Raw genomic sequence first — 18,167 nt, 5'->3', positions numbered from 1 at the left:
CTCAGCCCCCTAGTTAGCTCTGCCAGAGCCATCAGACCGGAACCGGCCTTGTCGCTAGGAGACAATGGGAATGAGAGGTGGGGTGCTCAGGCATCCATCCTTTGAATCCTGCTCTCGAGTCTTTCGGAATGGGGCATCCTGGATCCATCCAACAGGACTCGACTCTCCCGCAGAAGGAATTCTTGCAGTTTGGATCATCTCACACTCCAAGCCTGGGAAAAACTCCATGGTCTCATGAGGTCCCCCGTTTCCTGAAGGGGCCATCAAGAACCCAAACTCCAACCTGAGCCAAAGTCGGATCCTCGCCTTGACATCGAGATCACCCTGGTCTCGATTCAGCCTCTGCAGAGTGGGCCTGCCGTGCCCTCACCCCGAGACGTAACCCTAACTTGTGTTCTCAGACTTCTGTCTTCACACTCCTGGCCCACAAGACCTCCAGAATGGGAATTCTGGAGCCACAACGCAGCACTCTGCCTGCCCACCAGAAGAAAAACTTTGCCCTAAAGGGCTGCGCAGAAACCCCAAATGAGACTCAACCTGCACGACACTCGACCGCACCCCAATTATAGAGGCTGCGCTGGGCACTTATGCTCTGTCTGACACAGCCTGAGCCTTGACATTCCGACCGACACCCAGACACCAGGCAGCACACCCAGCATATCAGACCCACCATGACCTTATGCTGTCATCTCTTCCCAAGCTGGGTGTTCAGGATTCAGAACCTAGACCTTATCTCCAATCACCAAACAGTAGTGAACCTGATGCAGAAATCAGAACTCCTCCATTCGCATCCAAGAAACCTTGCTGTTGGCATGGTGTCCACCCTTCAGGGTAGGAGAAACCTGCATGGCCCATGAGGCCACGCCCAAGCTTGAGGGCCGCCTTCGGCAGAAACATGCATTGTGAACCTCATCATGAGCCCCGTGCTCAAGTAAGGCCTCTCTGTGGCTGGACCAAGAACCCGCATATGGGGCTTTCCATGCACCTAGGCCCTCAATCCTAACCCGAGTTTGGGTTTTCCAGTCCCCGGTACCCAGCGCTCTGCTCTGGAATCCCTCTTTTGGAGGGACACCTGAGGCAGAATACAGGACTCCTCCATTCCTGCAGAATGACCTGAAACTCTTGGAAGCCAGGCCAAATCCCCAGAGAGGGAGGCTCATCCAGGGCCCATGAGACCACCCCTCCATTCCACAGCCCTCCTTGACACAAAATCCAGAGACAGAAGCCTGAGAAAATGACTCACACTCGCCCTTCATTCAAATCCTGAGTAGCTCCCATCACGGTCGTTGATCAGGCCTGCCATACCCTCGGCCCAAAACCTAAGCCGAGTTTGTGTTTTCAGACTTCAGGCCCCACAGCCCTGTCCCACACACTCTCAACTCTGGGGCCCCTGGAGCCACACCGCAGGACTGTGCCTGCCCTCTCCAAGGAAACTCTGCCCATTCCACTGCCCACAAACCTACAGATTAGGAGAATGCTCCAAGATCCCTGAGGCCATCCCAATAGTGTAGGCTGCCCTGGACAAACAGGGGTGATCTGACACAAGCTGAGCAACTACCTCAACTCAGACAAGCAGGCGGATGTCCCCAGAGACAGAAGATTGAACCGGACAGTCCGTTAGGCCTTAATCTGAACCCTTTGGTTGGTTTCCAGGTGTCTCTCCTCAGAGGCCTGGATTCCAATACCAGCAAATGGGGGTTTCCTGAGGCACCAATCAGAACACCTCTCATCTCCACAAAGGAAACTTACTCTTTGGAGCTGTGTCCAATCCTCCAGTTCGCAGAATCCTTGTGGGCCCCCGAGCCACTGCCACATTCCTAGGTCTCCATAGACACAAACCCACTTGATGACCCATCCTCAGGAGAGTCCATTTCAACTCAGCCCCCTGGGTAGCTCCCCCAGAGCCAGTAATCAAACCTGCCTTGTCGCTAGGAGACAATGGGAATGTGAGGTGTGATGCCCAGGCATCCATCCTTAGAACCCTGCCCTCGAGTCTTTCTGTATGGGGCGTCCTGGAGCCATCTCACAGGACTCGACTGTCCAGCAGTAGGAATCCTTGCGGTTTGGAGCATCTCACAACTCCCAGCATGGGAAAACCTCCATGGCCTCGCGAAGGCCCCCGCTTCCTGATGGGGCCATAATGGACACAATCTCCAACCTGAGCCAATGTCAGATCCTCGCCCTGACTCCAGATGCAGGAGATCTCAATTCAGCCTCTGCAGAGTGGGCCTGCCGTGCCCTCACCCAAAATCTCACCCTAGCTTGTGTTCTCAGACTTCCGTCCTCACACTCCTGGCCCCCAAGCCCTCCAGATTGGGAATTCTGGAGCCACAATGCAGCAGTCTGCCTTCCGGCCAGATGAAAAACGTTGCCCTATGCGGCTACCCAGAAACACCAAATGAGGATCAACCTGCACGCCACTTGACTGCACCCGAATTATATCGGCTGCCCTAGGCACTAATGCTCTGTCTGACACAGCCTGAGCCCCTGACATCCCGACTGATACCCAGACACCAGGCAGCACACCCAGCACATCAGACCCGCCATGACCTTAGGCTGTCATCTCTTCCTAAGCTGGGTGTTCAGGATTGAGAACCTAGACCTTATCTCCAATCACCGAACAGGAGGGAACCTGATGCAGAAATCAGAACTCCTCCATCCCCATCCAAGAAACCTTGCTGTTGGCATGGTGTCCAACCTTCAGGGTAGGAGAAACTTGCATGGCCCATGAGGCCACGCCCATGCTTGAGGGTCGCCTTGGGCACAAAGACGCATTGTGAACCTCATCATAAGCCTCGTGCTCAAATAAGGTCTCTCATTGGCTGGACCAATAGCCCGCATATGGGGCTTCCCATGCCCCTTGGACCCCCATCCTAACCCGAGTTTTGGTTTTCCAGTCACCCGTACCCAGGGCTCTACTCTGGAATCCCTCTTTTGGAGGGACACATGAGTCAAAAAACAGGACTCCTCCCTTCCCACTGAATGACCCCAAACTCTTGGGAGCCGGGCCAAATCCCCAGAGAGGGATACTCGTCCATGGCCCATGAGGTCACCCCTCCATTCCATGGCCCTCTTGACACAAAATCCAGAGACAAAAGCCTGAGCGACCTCCTCACAATCGCCCTTCATTCCTATCCCAAGTAACTTCCCTCATGGTCTGTACATCGGACCTGCCATACCCTTGGCTCCAAACCTAAGCTGAGTTTTTGTTTTCAGACTTCTGTCCCCACAGCCCTGGCCCACACACTCTCCAGGTTGGGGTCCCCAGAGCCACACCGCAGGACTGTGCCTGCCCTCTCCAAGGAAACTCTGCCCATTCCATTGGCCACAACCCTACAGATTAGGAGAAACCTCCAAGGTCTCCGAGGCCATCCCAATAGTGTAGGCCGCCCTAGACAAACAGGGGCGAACTGACACAAGCTGAGCAACTACCTCCACTCAGACATGCAGACGGATATCCTCAAAAACAGAAGATTGAACCTGACAATCACCTAAGCCCTCATCTGAACCCTTGCTTTGGTTCCAGGCATCTCTCCTCAGAAGCCTGGTTTCAAATACCAGCCTATGTGGGTTTCCTAAGGCACCAATCAGAACACCTCTCATCTCCACATGGGACACTTGCTCTTTGGAGCTGTGTCCAATCCTCCAGTTAGGAGAATATTTCCGGGCCCCTGAGCCACCGCCACATTCCAAGGTCTCCATGGACCCAAATCCACATGATGACCCATCCTCAGGAGAGTCCATTTCAACTCGCCCTCAGGGAAGCTTGCCCCATAGCCAGCAGATCGAACCTGCCTAGTCACTAAGAGACAATGGGAATGCGAGGTGGGTTGCCCAGGCATCCATCCTTAGAACCCTTCTCTCGAGTCTTTCTGTATGGGGCGTCCTGGAGCTATTCAACTGGACTCGACTGTCCCGCAGGTGGTATCCTTGCACTTTGGAGCATTTCACATATCCCAACGTGGGAAAACCGCCATGGCCTCATGAGGCACCCCCCCCCCCTTCATGAAGGGGCCATTATGGACAAAAACTTCAACCTGATCCAACATCGGATCCTGGCCCTGACTTCAGTTGCAGGAGATCTCGATTCAGCCTCTGCAGAGTGGGCCTGTCGTGCCCTCGCCCCATAACCTAACCCTTGCTGTATTCTCAGACTTCCGTCTTCACACTCCTGGCCCACAAGCCCTCTAGATTGGGAATTCCGGAGCCACAACACAGCACTCTGCCTGCCCACCAGAAGAAAAACATTGCCTAATGGGGCTGCCCAGAAACCCCAAATGAGGGTCAACCTGCACGCCACTCCACTGCACCCCAATTATAGAGGCTGCCCTGGGCACTTATGCTCTGTCTGACACAGCCTGAGCCCAGACCTCCCGACCAATTCCCAGACAGCTGGCCGAACACTGAGCACATTGGTCCCGCCATGGCCTTAGGCCATTTCCCAACCTCGGTGTTCAGGCTTCAGAACCTAGACCGATTCTCCATTCACAGCACAGAGGTGAACCTGATGCAGAAATCAGAACTCCTCCCTCCCCATGGTAAGAAACCTTGCTGTTGGAATGGTGTCCAACCTTCAGGGTGGGAGAAACCAGCATGGCCCATGATGCCACACCCATGTGTGAGAGCCACCTTGGCCACAAACAGGCATTGTGACCCTCATCATGAGCCCCGTGCTCAAGTAAGTTCTCTCAGTGGCTGGACCAAGAGCCCGCATATGGGGCTTGCCATACATAAGCCCTTTATGCCTACATAAAGATACAGATGTAGTGAAAAGAAGGGCCATCTGTACCCTAGTGTTCATAGTAGCAATGTCCACAGTCGCCAAACTGTGGAAAGAACCAAGATGTCCTTCAACAGATGAATGGATAAGAAAGACGGTGTCCACATATACTATGGAGTATTATGCTTCCATCAGAAAGGATGAATACCCAAATTTTGTATTAACATGGACGGGACTGGGAGAGATTATGCTGAGTAAAATAAGTCAAACTGAGAGAGTGAATTATCATATGGTTTTGCTTATTTGTGGAGCATAAGAAATAACACGGAGGACATGGGGATATGGAGAGGAGAAGGGAGTTGAGGGAAATTGGAAGGGGAGACGAACCATGAGAGACTGTGGACTCTGAGAAAACAATGTGAGGGTTTTGAAGGGCAGGGGCTGGGAGGTTGGGTAAGGCTAGTGGTGGGTATTATGGAGGGCATGTATTACATGGAGCACAGGGTGAGGTGCATAAACAACGAATTATGGAACACTGAAAAGAAATTAAAAAGATAAATAAAATTTTAAAAAACATAAAAATAAAATAAAATAAAAAACACTATGGAGCACAGAGGTGTCAGAATAGATGCATCCGGAGCATCTGGGTAGCTCAGTGGATTAAGCTAAAAACCCAGTGGTGCTTTGAGACACATGCAGAAATTCACTACCTGGCAATTTAGAAGCAGCAAACACTGTATTTCCCACTAATACCTAAAAGACCTGTACTCTTCCTTGCCGTGGAACATTTGCTTCAGACAGAAAAAGAAAAAAAAAGAGGAGGAGGCTGCAGCTTCCTGATTGTGGAAGTCTGTCCTTTCTAAGCCCTGGAGCTTTGAGTCTTTGCCAGACTCTGCACCTCTGTTGAGAACTGAGAGGCTCCATCCCAGTTTGCTGAGATGCCCACTGTCAACCTCTGATTTCATCTCTCATGGACCTTTCTCATTGATATCCCTTCTTGAATATCTTTACTGAGGCCCAGGGACCTTCGTCTAAATGTCTGTATACGGGAAAATAAAGCCATTTAATTACCGACAAAATAAGCGAACAAACAACAACAACAAAAACAAAACAATGACAACAACAAAAAACCTTGCAAGCTACAGTCATCTACCACAACCAAAATACCACGTGGCTGGGCTAAAATATTTCAATTTAGTCAATCATAGAATTTAAAAACACGTATGAACCTAATGCTACCTCTACAAATCACCACAGTCAGAGCACCAAGGCCCAAATTACTCATCCTTAAACCACCAAGGCTTTCCCCGTGCATACTTTGGTCTCCCAAATTCCATTCTTTTGGTTTTATTTTCAGTATTTCCGGCTGATACATTTGATGTTGGGGTTTTTTTTTTTTTAAAGATTTTATTTATTTATTTGACAGACAGAGATCACAAGTAGGCAGAGAGGCAGGCAGAGTGAGAGGAGAAAGCAGGCTCTCCACGGAGCAGAGAGCCCGATGCGGAGCTCGATCCCAGGACCCTGGGATCATGACCTGAGCTGAAGACAGAGGCTTTAACCCACTGAGCCACCCAGGCGCCCCTCAAAATGTATTCTTAATTGGAAAGTCAAAAAAATGGAAAGTAGGAAATGGTTCACATTACAAATGGCTTACAGTAAGGAGTCTATAACACATAGAAACAATGACAAGTCCTCCTACGCATATTCCCAGTGGAGACACACATCCCTCTAAAATTCTATTGGCTCCATCCCACAGTCACTGGTGTGGAGTCTGGGGAAGCCGCACATCTTCTGTGAATAGGACACCCTGGAAGCCTACAGTGTAACAGCCCAAACACAAACCTCCCAAGGAGAGTCAGCTTCTCAGGGCTGCAGGATCAGCAGCGGTGACCAGAGGCCAAGCAAAGCCCAAATTCAGTATAAATGGCTGTGGAGTCTTTGAGGAAGAGGCCATGGAGCTTTTCATCACAGCCCCTGGATCCTCTTCTGTGTAAACAGGTTCAGGACATCAGCAGGACAGCCTCCCAGAGCCTCTTTCTCCCTCCCCACTGGGGGCGCTGACACCCCGCAGACCCTATCAGCTTTCTTTTTTTTTTTTTCTCCAATTTTTTATTTATTTTCAGCGTAACAGTATTCATTGATTTTTCACCACACCCAGTGCTCCATGCAATCTGTGCCCTCCCTAATACCCACCACCTGGTTCCCCCACCCTCCCACCCCGCCCCTTCAAAACCCTCAGGTTGTTTTTCAGAGTCCATAGTCTCTCATGGTTCACCTCCCCTTCCAATTTCCCTCAACTCCCTTCTCCTCTCCATCTACCCTTGTCCTCTATATTATTTGTTATGCTCCACCAATAAGTGAAACCATATGATACTTGACTTTCTCTGTTTGACTTATTTCACTCAGCATAATCTCTTCCAGTCCCGTCCATGTTGCTACAAAAGTTGGGTATTCGTCCTTTCTGATAAAGGCATAATACTCCATAATGTATATGGACCACATCTTCCTTATCCATTCATCCGTTGAAGGGCATCTTGGTTCTTTCAAAAGCTTGGCGACCGTGGCCATTGCTGCTATAAACATTGGGGTACAGATGGCCCTTCTTTTCACTACATCTGTATCTTTGGGGTAAATACCCAGCAGTGCAATTGCAGGGTCATAGGGAAGATCTATTTTTAATTTCCTGAGGAATCTCCACACTGTTCTCCAAAGTGGCTGCACCGGTTTGCATTCCCACCAAGAGTGTAAGAGGGTTCCCCTTTCTCCACATCCTCTCCAACACACGTTGTTTCCTGTCTTGCTAGTTTTGGCCATTCTAACTGGTGTAAGGTGGTATCTCAATGTGGTTTTGATTTGAATCTCCCTGATGGCTAGTGATGATGAACATTTTTTCATGTGTCTGGTAGCCATTTGTATGTCTTCCTTGGAGAAGTGTCTGTTCATATCTTCTGCCCATTTTTTAATATGATTATCTGTTTTGTGTGTGTTGAGTTTGAGGAGTTCTTTATAGATCCTGGATATCAACCTTTTATCTGTACTGTCATTTGCAAATATCTTCTCCCATTCCGTGGGTTGCCTCTTTGTTTTGATGACTGTTTCTTTTGCTGTGCAGAAGCTTTTTATCTTGATGAAGTCCCAGAAGTTCATCTTTGCCTTTGTTTCCTTCGCCTTTGGAGACATATCTTGAAAGAAGTTGCTGTGGCTGATATCAAAGAGGTTACTGCCTATGTTCTCCTCGAGGATTCTGATGGATTCCTGTCTCACGTTGAGGTCTTTTATCCATTTCGAGTTTATCTTTGTGTACGGTGTAAGAGAATGGTCAAGTTTCATTCTTCTACATATAGCTGTCCAGTTTTCCCAGCACCATTTATTGAAGAGACTGTCTTTTTTCCACTGGATATTTTTTCCTGTTTTGTCCAAGATTATTTGACCATAGAGTTGAGGGTCCATATCTGGGCTCTCTACTCTGTTCCACTGGTCCATGTGTCTGTTTTTATGCCAGTACCATGCTGTCTTGGTGATCACAGCTTTGGAGTAAAGCTTGAAATCAGGTAACGTGATGCCACCAGTTTTATTTTTGTTTTTCAACATTTCCTTAGCAATTCGGGGTCTCTTCTGATTCCATACAAATTTTAGTATTATTTGCTCCAGCTCTTTGAAAAATACTGGTGGAATTTTGATTGGAATGGCATTAAAAGTATAGATTGCTCTGGGCAGTATAGACATTTTAACGATGTTTATTCTTCCCATCCAAGAGCATGGAATGGTCTTCCATCTTTTTGTGTCTTCTTCAATTTCTTTTAGGAGTGTTCTGTAGTTCCTCGAGTACAGATCTTTAACCTCTTTGGTTAGGTTTATTCCGAGGTATCTTATGGTTTTTGGTGCTATAGTAAATGGAATCGATTCTCTAATTTGCCTTTCTGTATTTTCATTGTTAGTGTATAAGAAAGCCACTGATTTCTGGACATTGACTTTGTATCCTGCTACATCACTGAATTGCTGTATGAGTTCTAGTAGTTTGGGGGTGGAGTCTTTCGGGTTTTCCATATGAAGAATCATGTCATCTGCGAAGAGAGAGAGTTTGACTTCTTCCTTGCCAATTTGGATACCTTTTATTTCTCTTTGTTGTCTGATTGCTGTTGCTAGGACTTCTAATACTATGTTGAACAAGAGTGGTGAGAGTGGGCATCCTTGTCGTGTTCCTGATCTCAATGGGAAGGCTGCAAGCTTTTTCCCATTGAGGATGATATTTGCTGTGGGTTTTTCATAGATAGATTTGATGAAGTTCAGGAATGTTCCCTCTATCCCTATACTTTGAAGCGTTTTAATCAGGAACGGATGCTGGATTTTGTCAAAAGCTTTTTCTGCATCAATGGAGAGGATCATGTGGTTCTTTTATCTTCTCTTATTGATTTGTTCTATCACATTGATTGATTTGCGAATGTTGAACCATCCTTGTAACCCAGGGATGAATCCTACCTGGTCATGGTGGATAATCTTTTTAATGTGCTGTTGGATCCTGTTTGCTAGGATCTTGTTGAGAATCTTAGCATCCATATTCATCAGTGATCTCGGTCTGAAATTCTCCTTTTTGGTAGGGTCTTTGCCTGGTTTGGGGATCAGGGTAATGCTGGCTTCATAAAAAGAGTCTGGAAGTTTTCCTTCTGCTTCAATTTTTTGAAACAGCTTCAGGAGAATAGGTATTATTTCTTCTTTGAAAGTTTGATAGAATTCCCCAGGGAATCCGTCAGGTCCTGGGCTCTTGTTTTTTGGGAGGTTTTTGATCACTGCTTCAATCTCGTTACTAGATATCGGTCTATTCAGGTTGTCAATTTCTTCCTGGTTCAATTTTGGGAGTTTATAGTTTTCCAGGAATGCATCCATTTCATCTAGGTTGCTTAGCTTATTGGCATATAACTGTTGATAATAGCTTCTGATGATTGTTTCTACTTCCTTGGGGTTAGTTGTGATCTCTCCCTTTTCATTCATAATTTTATTAATTTGGGCTTTCTCTCTTTTCTTTTGGATTAGTGTGGCCAATGGTTTATCGATCTTATTGATTCTTTCAAAAAACCAGCTTCTAGTTTCGTTGATACGTTCTACTGTATCTCTGGTTTCTACCTCGTTGATCTCTGCTCTAATCTTGATTATTTCCCTTCTTACGTGTGGAGTTGGTTTGATTTGTTGTTGATTCTCCAGTTCTTTAAGGTGTAGAGACAGCTGGTGTATTCTGGATTTTTCAATTTTTTTGAGGGAGGCTTGGATGGCTATGAATTTCCCCCTTAGGACCTCCTTTGCTGTATCCCATAGGTTTTGGAGTGAAGTGTCTTCATTCTCATTGGTTTCCATGAATTGTTTAAGTTCTTCTTTGATCTCCTGGTTGATCCAAGCATTCTTAAGCGAGGTGGTCTTTAGCTTCCAGGTATTTGAGTTCCTTCTGAACTTTTCCTTGGGATTGAGCTCCAGTTTCAAAGCATTGTGATCTGAGAATATGCAGGGAATAATCTCAGTCTTTTGATATTGGTTGAGCCCTGATTTGTTACCCAGTATGTGGTCTATTCTGGAGAAGGTTCCATGTGCACTTGAGAAGAATGAGTATTCTGTTGTTTTAGGGTGGAATGTTCTGTATATATCTATGAGGTCCATCTGGTCCAATGTGTCATTCAATGCTCTTATTTCTTTATTGATTTTCTGCTTCGATGATCTGTCTATTTCTGAGTGAGGCGTGTTAAGATCTCCTACTATTAATGTATTCATATCAATACGACTCTTGATCTTGATTAATAGTTTTCTTATGTAATTGGCTGCTCCCATATTGGGGGCATAGATATTTACAATTGGTAGATCATCTTGGTGGATAGTCCCTTTAAGAATGATGTAGTGTCCTTCTGTATCCCTGACTACCGTCTTTAGTTTAAAATCTAATTTATCTGATATGAGAATTGCTACCCCGGCCTTCTTTTGAGGCCCATTGGCGTGAAAGATGCTTCTCCAGCCCTTCACTTTCAGTCTGGGTGTATCTTTAGGTTCAAAATGGGTCTCTTGTAGACAACATATGGATGGGTCCTGTCGTTTTATCCAATCTGCAACCCTGTGTCGTTTTATGGGTGCATTTAGGCCATTCACATTGAGAGTGATTATTGAGAGATACGTTTTTATTGACATTGTGTTATCTTTGAAGTCTTTCTTTCTGTCGATTGTCTCTATATTTCTGTTCAATGCTCTTCTTAGGATTTTTCCTCTTTTATAGAACACCCCTTAATATTTCCTGCAGTGTCGGCTTGGTGGTTGCATAGTCTTTCAAGCCTTGCCGGTCTTGGAAACTCTTTATCTCTCCATCCATTTTGAATGTCCGTCTTGCTGGATAAAGTATTCTTGGCTGCATGTTCTTCTCATTTAGTGCCCTGAATATATCTTGCCAGCCCTTTCTGGCTTGCCAGGTCTCTGTGGACAGGTCTGACGTTATTCTGATGGGCTTTCCTCTGTATGTAAGGAGCTTCTTTGTCCTAGCGGCTTTCAAGAGATTGTATCTACAATTATGATTCCTCAATTTTACTATGAGGTGCCTGGATGTTTTTTTGAATTTATAATCTTGGGGGGGGGACCTTTCTACTTCTAGTACAAGAACACTTGTTCCATTCGCAAGATTGGGAAAATTTTCATGAAAAACTTGTTCCACTATATCTTCTAGACTTCTTTCTTTCTCCTCCCCTTCAGGGATTCCAATAATTCTGACGTTGGAACGTTTCATGGCATCATTTATTTCCCTGATTCTGTTTTCGTGGCTTCTAAGCTGTTTGTTCCAGGCTTCCTCCTGATCCTTTCTCTCTATCTGTTTGTCCTCCAGATCACTAATTCTATCTTCTGTCTCAGTTACCCTAGCTTTTAGAGAATTTAGATTAGATTGGAACTCATTGAGAGCGTTGTGACCCTCATCCCTTGTGGCCTTCAGCTCTGCCCTAACATTATGAATCTCCTCTCTGGTCGCTTTCAATTCTGCCCTAATCAATTCTGTTTGGTCATCCATGGCTTTCTCCAACCTAGCTATTGCCTGGATAATTGTTAGCCTGAATTCTCTTTCTGACATATTGTCTATGTTGATAGCCGTTAGCTCTGTTGCAGAAGGCCCATCCTCTGTATTTTTCTTCTGTTGGGGATTCCTCCTCCTAGTCATTTTGGTGAGAGATGACTGGACAGATGTAGCTGGATGTATTGACCGTGGTGCAGTCAAGGTGCACCCTGGAACGCTTCTGAGCACTCAGGATTCCTCACCCAAATGAGAGAAAAAAGAAAAGAAAAAGAAAAAAGAGGGAGAGAGAGAGACAGGTAAAAAAGGGAAGATAAAAGTAAAGGTTCAGCCCAAATGGGCCCCAGGGTAAGGTTTATGACCTATACAAACAAAAACAGACAAACAAAAAGACTGATAAAAGTATATGACGAGAGAAAATATATATATATATAAGCAAAAATAAAAGGAGGAGCCTCGTCAAGAAGAACCCCAAGTATAAGATTTATATACTATCCGGACAAACATAAATACACAGAGACACTGGCAGAAGAAAAAGATGGGAGCATGGTTATAGATTCTCGGTGTGGTCGAGGAAGGTTATTTTGATTCTTCCTGGATGTATCTTGATATCTTTGTTAAAGGACTCAACTTTCCTAAGAAAAAGGGGGATTAAAAATTGGTTCACCTATAGGGGTAGCATTGCTTGGAGAAAGGGGGTTACCTTGAAGTTTAACTCTATATGAATATTAGAAAATAAAAACAAAAAAAGGAATAAACTGGACTAAACTAAATTAAAAATTTTTTTAAAAAATTAAGAAAATAGAAAAGCAAAAGAAAAACACATGTGTATGTATCAAAAAATTCAGGTTAGAAGTTTATCATGGAATTTGATGTACTGGACATCTCACTGTGATAGTAAATAGGTTAAAAATTATCTATATAAAAAAAGAAAAAAAATGAACCAGAATAGTTTGAAAGAATTAAAAATAAAAGTTGTATCTATGAAGTAGTGGTGGTTGTTCTCTTGTAGTCTTTTTTTTTTTTTCCTGATTTGTTTTCTGGGGGAGGGGGCTGCCACGTGGGTTTTCAGTCAATGATGTTCCCTGAGTTAAGTCCTCCCGACCCCCTCAAGGGGGTGGGCTCTGAGAAAAACGGTTTTTTTTTTCAGGTTTTTGTTCTCTGGAGGTTTTTATGTTTGTTCACTTCTTTTCTCTCGCCTTGACAGCTTTTGATGGTTTTTGGAGGTTTAGAGGAAAGAAAACTGCACCCCAACCTCCCTCTCAGAGAGAAGCCTCAGTCTGGTCCCCTGCAGGTGCTGCAGCCGCTGGGCCGCTGGCAGAGCAGGTTCTGAGTCACGGTCCCTGGGGACGCAGGATCTCCTGCTTGTACGCAAAACCAAGGCAGCTGTGGCTGTCTGGGCAGCTCCAGACCGCCAGAGAGGTTCCAAGCAGCAATCGCACACTGAGATTTTCCCGCTGGCTGGGGCTAAGAGCTCAGGGCTTGGGCGCACCTCTCCCAGGGGATGGTTTGGGGCGCGGCGCCTCCAGCTCTATCGGCTCTATCGCCACGTGGGTCTATCGCCAGGTGGTCCCAGAACACCAGGCTGGGCGTTCGTGCACCTCTCTCGGGGGAGGTTGAGGCACGCGTGCATCTCCAGTAAGGTGCGCGTTCTGCCGTCTGGTGTGGCTCCCAGCCCCTCACGGGAGCCGGACTCCACCCGTTCTCGGGCGCACTGGCGGCTCCGGGACAAAGACCAGGTTTCTCCGCCGCACTCTCTGGCTCAGCGCCAGGGGAGGCTGCCCTGGGTCTGGGGACTTAAGCCCCTATCCCTATCCGCCCCGATTCCCACAATTTCCCCGCTCGAGTCTTTGCTCTTTTGAGTGCTTTCAACAAGACTCCAAGTTAATGCTGGTCCCCAGATGCCGGGCACTCTCGTATTGGGGTATTATTTTCCAGTCGGTCGCCTCTGGTGGCTCCCTCCCCCTTTTGTTTATCTTCCGATATTGGTCCGATGTTCCCACTCCACTTTACCTGACCACTGGCGTCTTCTGGCCCCCGTAGAGATCCAGACGTGTATAATTCTGGTCTCAGGCTGATTTCATGGGTGATCGGAGTTCTTTGGTAGGTAATCAGCTCACTTTAGGGTGCAGGTTGAAAAGGCGCCTCCTCCTACTTCCCCGACATCTTGTCTCCTGATGTTGGGGTTTTAACGAAGCCATCACAAAATTACTATTGTCCCTCCCCTACCCTGGTGTAATCTGAAGACGCTGAGGGGAAAAAATAGTCCAGACCTCAGAATAGGGGTTAAAATAATAATAGTACCTAGTTGACAAGAATGGCTCTCCGTAGGTGAGTCAAATACTCCTGCTAATCCTGAACCTCAGACCTAAGCAGATTTACCCTCCCGATTATGGGCAATACAGAGGATTGGAGGAAAACGTGTGCTTTTTAAAGACAAGATTAGTAGCAAAAGAGAAAGGAGTGAAATTAGTTCAAGTATGTAGTTATTTTTCCCGAAGTAATCAATTAGTTATGTCAACTTCACTTTAACCAGGGTGGAATGAATGAAGAAGTAGAGGAAGGCCAGAATATGCAAAGGGAAGATATCCTCCTCTTTGAAGCCTGGAGTGGGAAATGGCATTCCCTTCCAGACATAAAGGTCAATAACATGCCTGATGTTAAATAACTCACGTATGGAAACCACGAATGTCTGGTTCTAAGACTCCTGCTGTTTTCCCAGTGATGTGCTATCTTTGTAACTTCACAACTCAGTCTGGTAGACTTATTAGAAATATTAGTTTTCATTACTGTGGTAATGAGATTACATATCAAGTATAAATTCAAGGTGTCTATTTATATTTCAAGAAAAGCCTTGCTAAGGTTACATCATTTCCTGTAATAGAGTGCTCTGAGGCCACTGGCATATTTTTATCTGAGAGGCAGAGTTATCCATGTAATTATTTTATCATGTGTTTTGGTTCATCTCATTGACTGATAATTAAAATCACTTTACTGGGTTGGGGCAACATACTCAAACTTTTTAAAACGATGGAAATGATCTGCAATTACAGCATTCATTATTCAAAAGTATTTTTTAAGGAGTCACCAATTCTAAAAAATTTGAAATATATCAGGTTTAATTTTTTAAAAAATATGATTAATGTATTGATCTTATAATAACAACACCTAAAACTTTTTAAAAGTATTGTCCGTACACATCAATTTCACTTAAGCTTCTCATCATTCTAGAACATAAGTATTATCGTTCTCTTTCTCAGGGATGGAAACTAAAGTTAAAGTTGATGAGTGGCTCTCCAGGGTCATAGACTTACGAGACAACATAAGGCTTGAACCTAGACTGTTATGGCTTCTAGGTTAGTATTTATTTCATGACATGGGCTTCCTCTAGGTCAGAGGCAAAAAGGAACTCACATTATGGTTATTGCAGAAAACTATAATGTCCACTCATTATCTCAAGGATCATTGAAAACAAGATGAAGGGATGATGTGGGCTTTAAATTCTTCATGTGAAAAGAAGAAGTTCCAGATATGGAAATCTGTATTCCCTATAGCACTATACACTAGTAGCAAGAGAGACAGGAAGATTGCATCCCTTCGTCTGAGAGGAAGGCCTTCTTGAAAAGGACTTATCATCCCTGATGATATTGATTCTGCTTCTCTTGCTGTCTTTGAGGCTTGACCTCTACAGACGTTTTGTTTATTTATGTAAAAGGATAGTAATGACATTTTTCTTGGGTTATGATTGGTAGTTTCTTCTTTGATCAAACTTTTCTGAAAGTCTTCTGCAGAAAGCATGAAGCTATGAAAATTTCTAGAGCCCAGAAGCAAGGGTTTAGAGGAAGATTTATCTTTCTTTCCCTCCTTCTTTCTCCTGGATCTATTCCCTTTGTCTCTCAATGAGATCTTCTCTCACTTCTCTCACTATATATATATGGCTGGTGATATTATTTTTCATGGGAGCTTTCAGTACTTTGCATTGATCTATCCGATTATATATATATATATATATATATATATACACATATACATATATATAACATGAAATGGTATGCTTGCCCACATATATATATATATATGTATATATATATATATATATATAAAATCTCCAGAAAAACAACTAGAAATGACAATGTAGGCAAGCACACCATTTCATGTTTATATTGCCATGCCAATGACTTCAATCAACACCTTACTTAGGCTAAACACTTAGCCTTCACATCATTGTTAAACACAAAAAGTGAAGAGAAGGGTGATTATTTCCTCTCTAGTGTTGGCTATTCTCACTCAATCTTACTCAGCATATAGTTTTCTTCTCAGGAGACAGTTTATACACTTGACCTGCATTTAAAAAGTTAGCAAATGAAATGAGATTTCTTCTAAACCCCTATCAGTGTTATTTGGAGTATATTTGAAAGTGTATCCTTTAATATAGTAATATTCCATTCTCTATACTTTTATTACTTTGCATTTGAATCCAGTCTCTGTAGTCGAGACAGAGGCACACAATGGAACAGTATCTTACTATATATGTGAGAAACTTATTAGTGTATAGATACACACACACACACACGTACACATTTTCTATACACTGTCAAGGCATTCATACAGAAAACATGGAGGGTAGTAATGAGATCAAGACCCAGATTCAGGTGGAATTAGACCTCAGCTACATATGCACTACTATTTTTAGTGGAGCTCCACTTATAATACATTTATGCACCCATCGTTAACCACAGATTACCTTCCTATAGAACAACCTACCCAATCTTTTTCACTTTCTAAATTCTATCTTCATAATCTAACAATGGTTATTGATAATCCATGAGACTGTTCTAGACTAATCCAGAGACATGTCTTTCTTTTCTAAACTTATGGCACTTCTAGTTACTATCGGGATCAATCATTTGCAAATGATACAGGCACCAGGCACATTCTTGTGATACTGTGGATCTTTCTTTCAAATATTGTTCTATTTCATTTATTTTGTATAAATTGAAGCTTATTGATTTCTTCCTATGTATATTAATCTCTGCATACGATCCATGGTTAAAAGCCAACTGTCATGTCATGAGTAATAGTTCTAGAAAGGTGTTTTCTAAAGTTTCATGTGGTAATGAACTTTACATTTCATACTAGGGTTGCAAAAGGGAAAAGGAAAGGAAAAACATTAATAACGCAGAAAAAGATACTGAGGCAAGAGAATAAAGGTATGTGGTAGATAAGATCCAAATGTCATGTAAAGGCAGCACTCAGGAAAGTACGGCATTGAGCTAAGAATGTATGAAGGGGACGGAGGCAATAATGGGTCCCAGAGAGGCAAGTATTGAGCCTCAGTGAGAATATTCTTAGCAAAGTAATAGGGACACAGAGTGCCAACAGTTCAAGAAGGAAAGCTGGGTTGAATGAATCTCTGCCCCTCAGAAACTGTAAGTGATAAAAACATTTAGCTAAACTTTCAATTTGCACATACCATTCCATGATTGATTTCTGATATTTTTTCCTCCTCACCTTTTCTCTACTTTGTGTAAGACCATTTGCAAAAAGGGATTATTTTCTACTCAATATAGCATATTTCCTAGACACACTGAGTACTACAGGCTCAGACGTATACAGTAGGATTTTCCTCAAGCAACTTGAAGCTTACAGTTCCAGATCTATGCCTTAATGATCTATAACTCTAAAGTGAAGTTCTTGAGATAACTAATTTTCATCACCTGTTATGGACTGAATATTTGTACCTCTCAAAAATTCATATGTTAAAATCCTAATTCCAGTAAGATGGTATTTGGAGTTGGGGCCTTTGGAGATAATTAGGTCACAAGGGTGAACCCTCATGTATACGATTGGTGTCCTTATAGGAAGAGGTCAGAGGGCTAGCTAGCTCTCCAATGAGCAGTTAGCAACCTGCTGTGTGGAAGACGACTCTCACCAGAACCTGACCGTGCTGGCACTCTGATATCTGACCTAAAACCTCCAGGATGATACTCATTTCTATTGTTGAGAAGCTACTCAGTTCATGGTATTTTGTTATAGCAGCCCAAGCTGTCTAAGACATTTTCCTTATATTCCCATAAAACCTATCACAATAATTTTCCTATGGTAGATTTTCCACTAATGCTGATTAACATATCCTTTCTAATTCCACATGCTTATCATTTATCTGTGATGAATATTCAAAGATCTTTCTCTAAAAGATGCAACCCTGGCCAATCAATAAAAAATCATTAAACATTCAATCGCATCATTAAGGTATCTTGAGTGCAATGAAAAGTCAGGTGGGTGGAACAGATAATACCAAAGGATTTGTTTTTGTCATTACTTCACAGTTCTGAGCTGTGATGGGAGTTGCCTTTGAAAACAGTTGTACTTCTCATTTAGATGAGCTCCGTGTCATGCAGAGAAAGATGAAAAGCA

This window comes from Martes martes, assembly GCF_963455335.1.
Source record: "Martes martes genome assembly, chromosome: 5".
NCBI classification, from domain to species: Eukaryota; Metazoa; Chordata; class Mammalia; order Carnivora; family Mustelidae; genus Martes; species Martes martes.
This window is presented reverse-complemented; position numbering follows the sequence as displayed.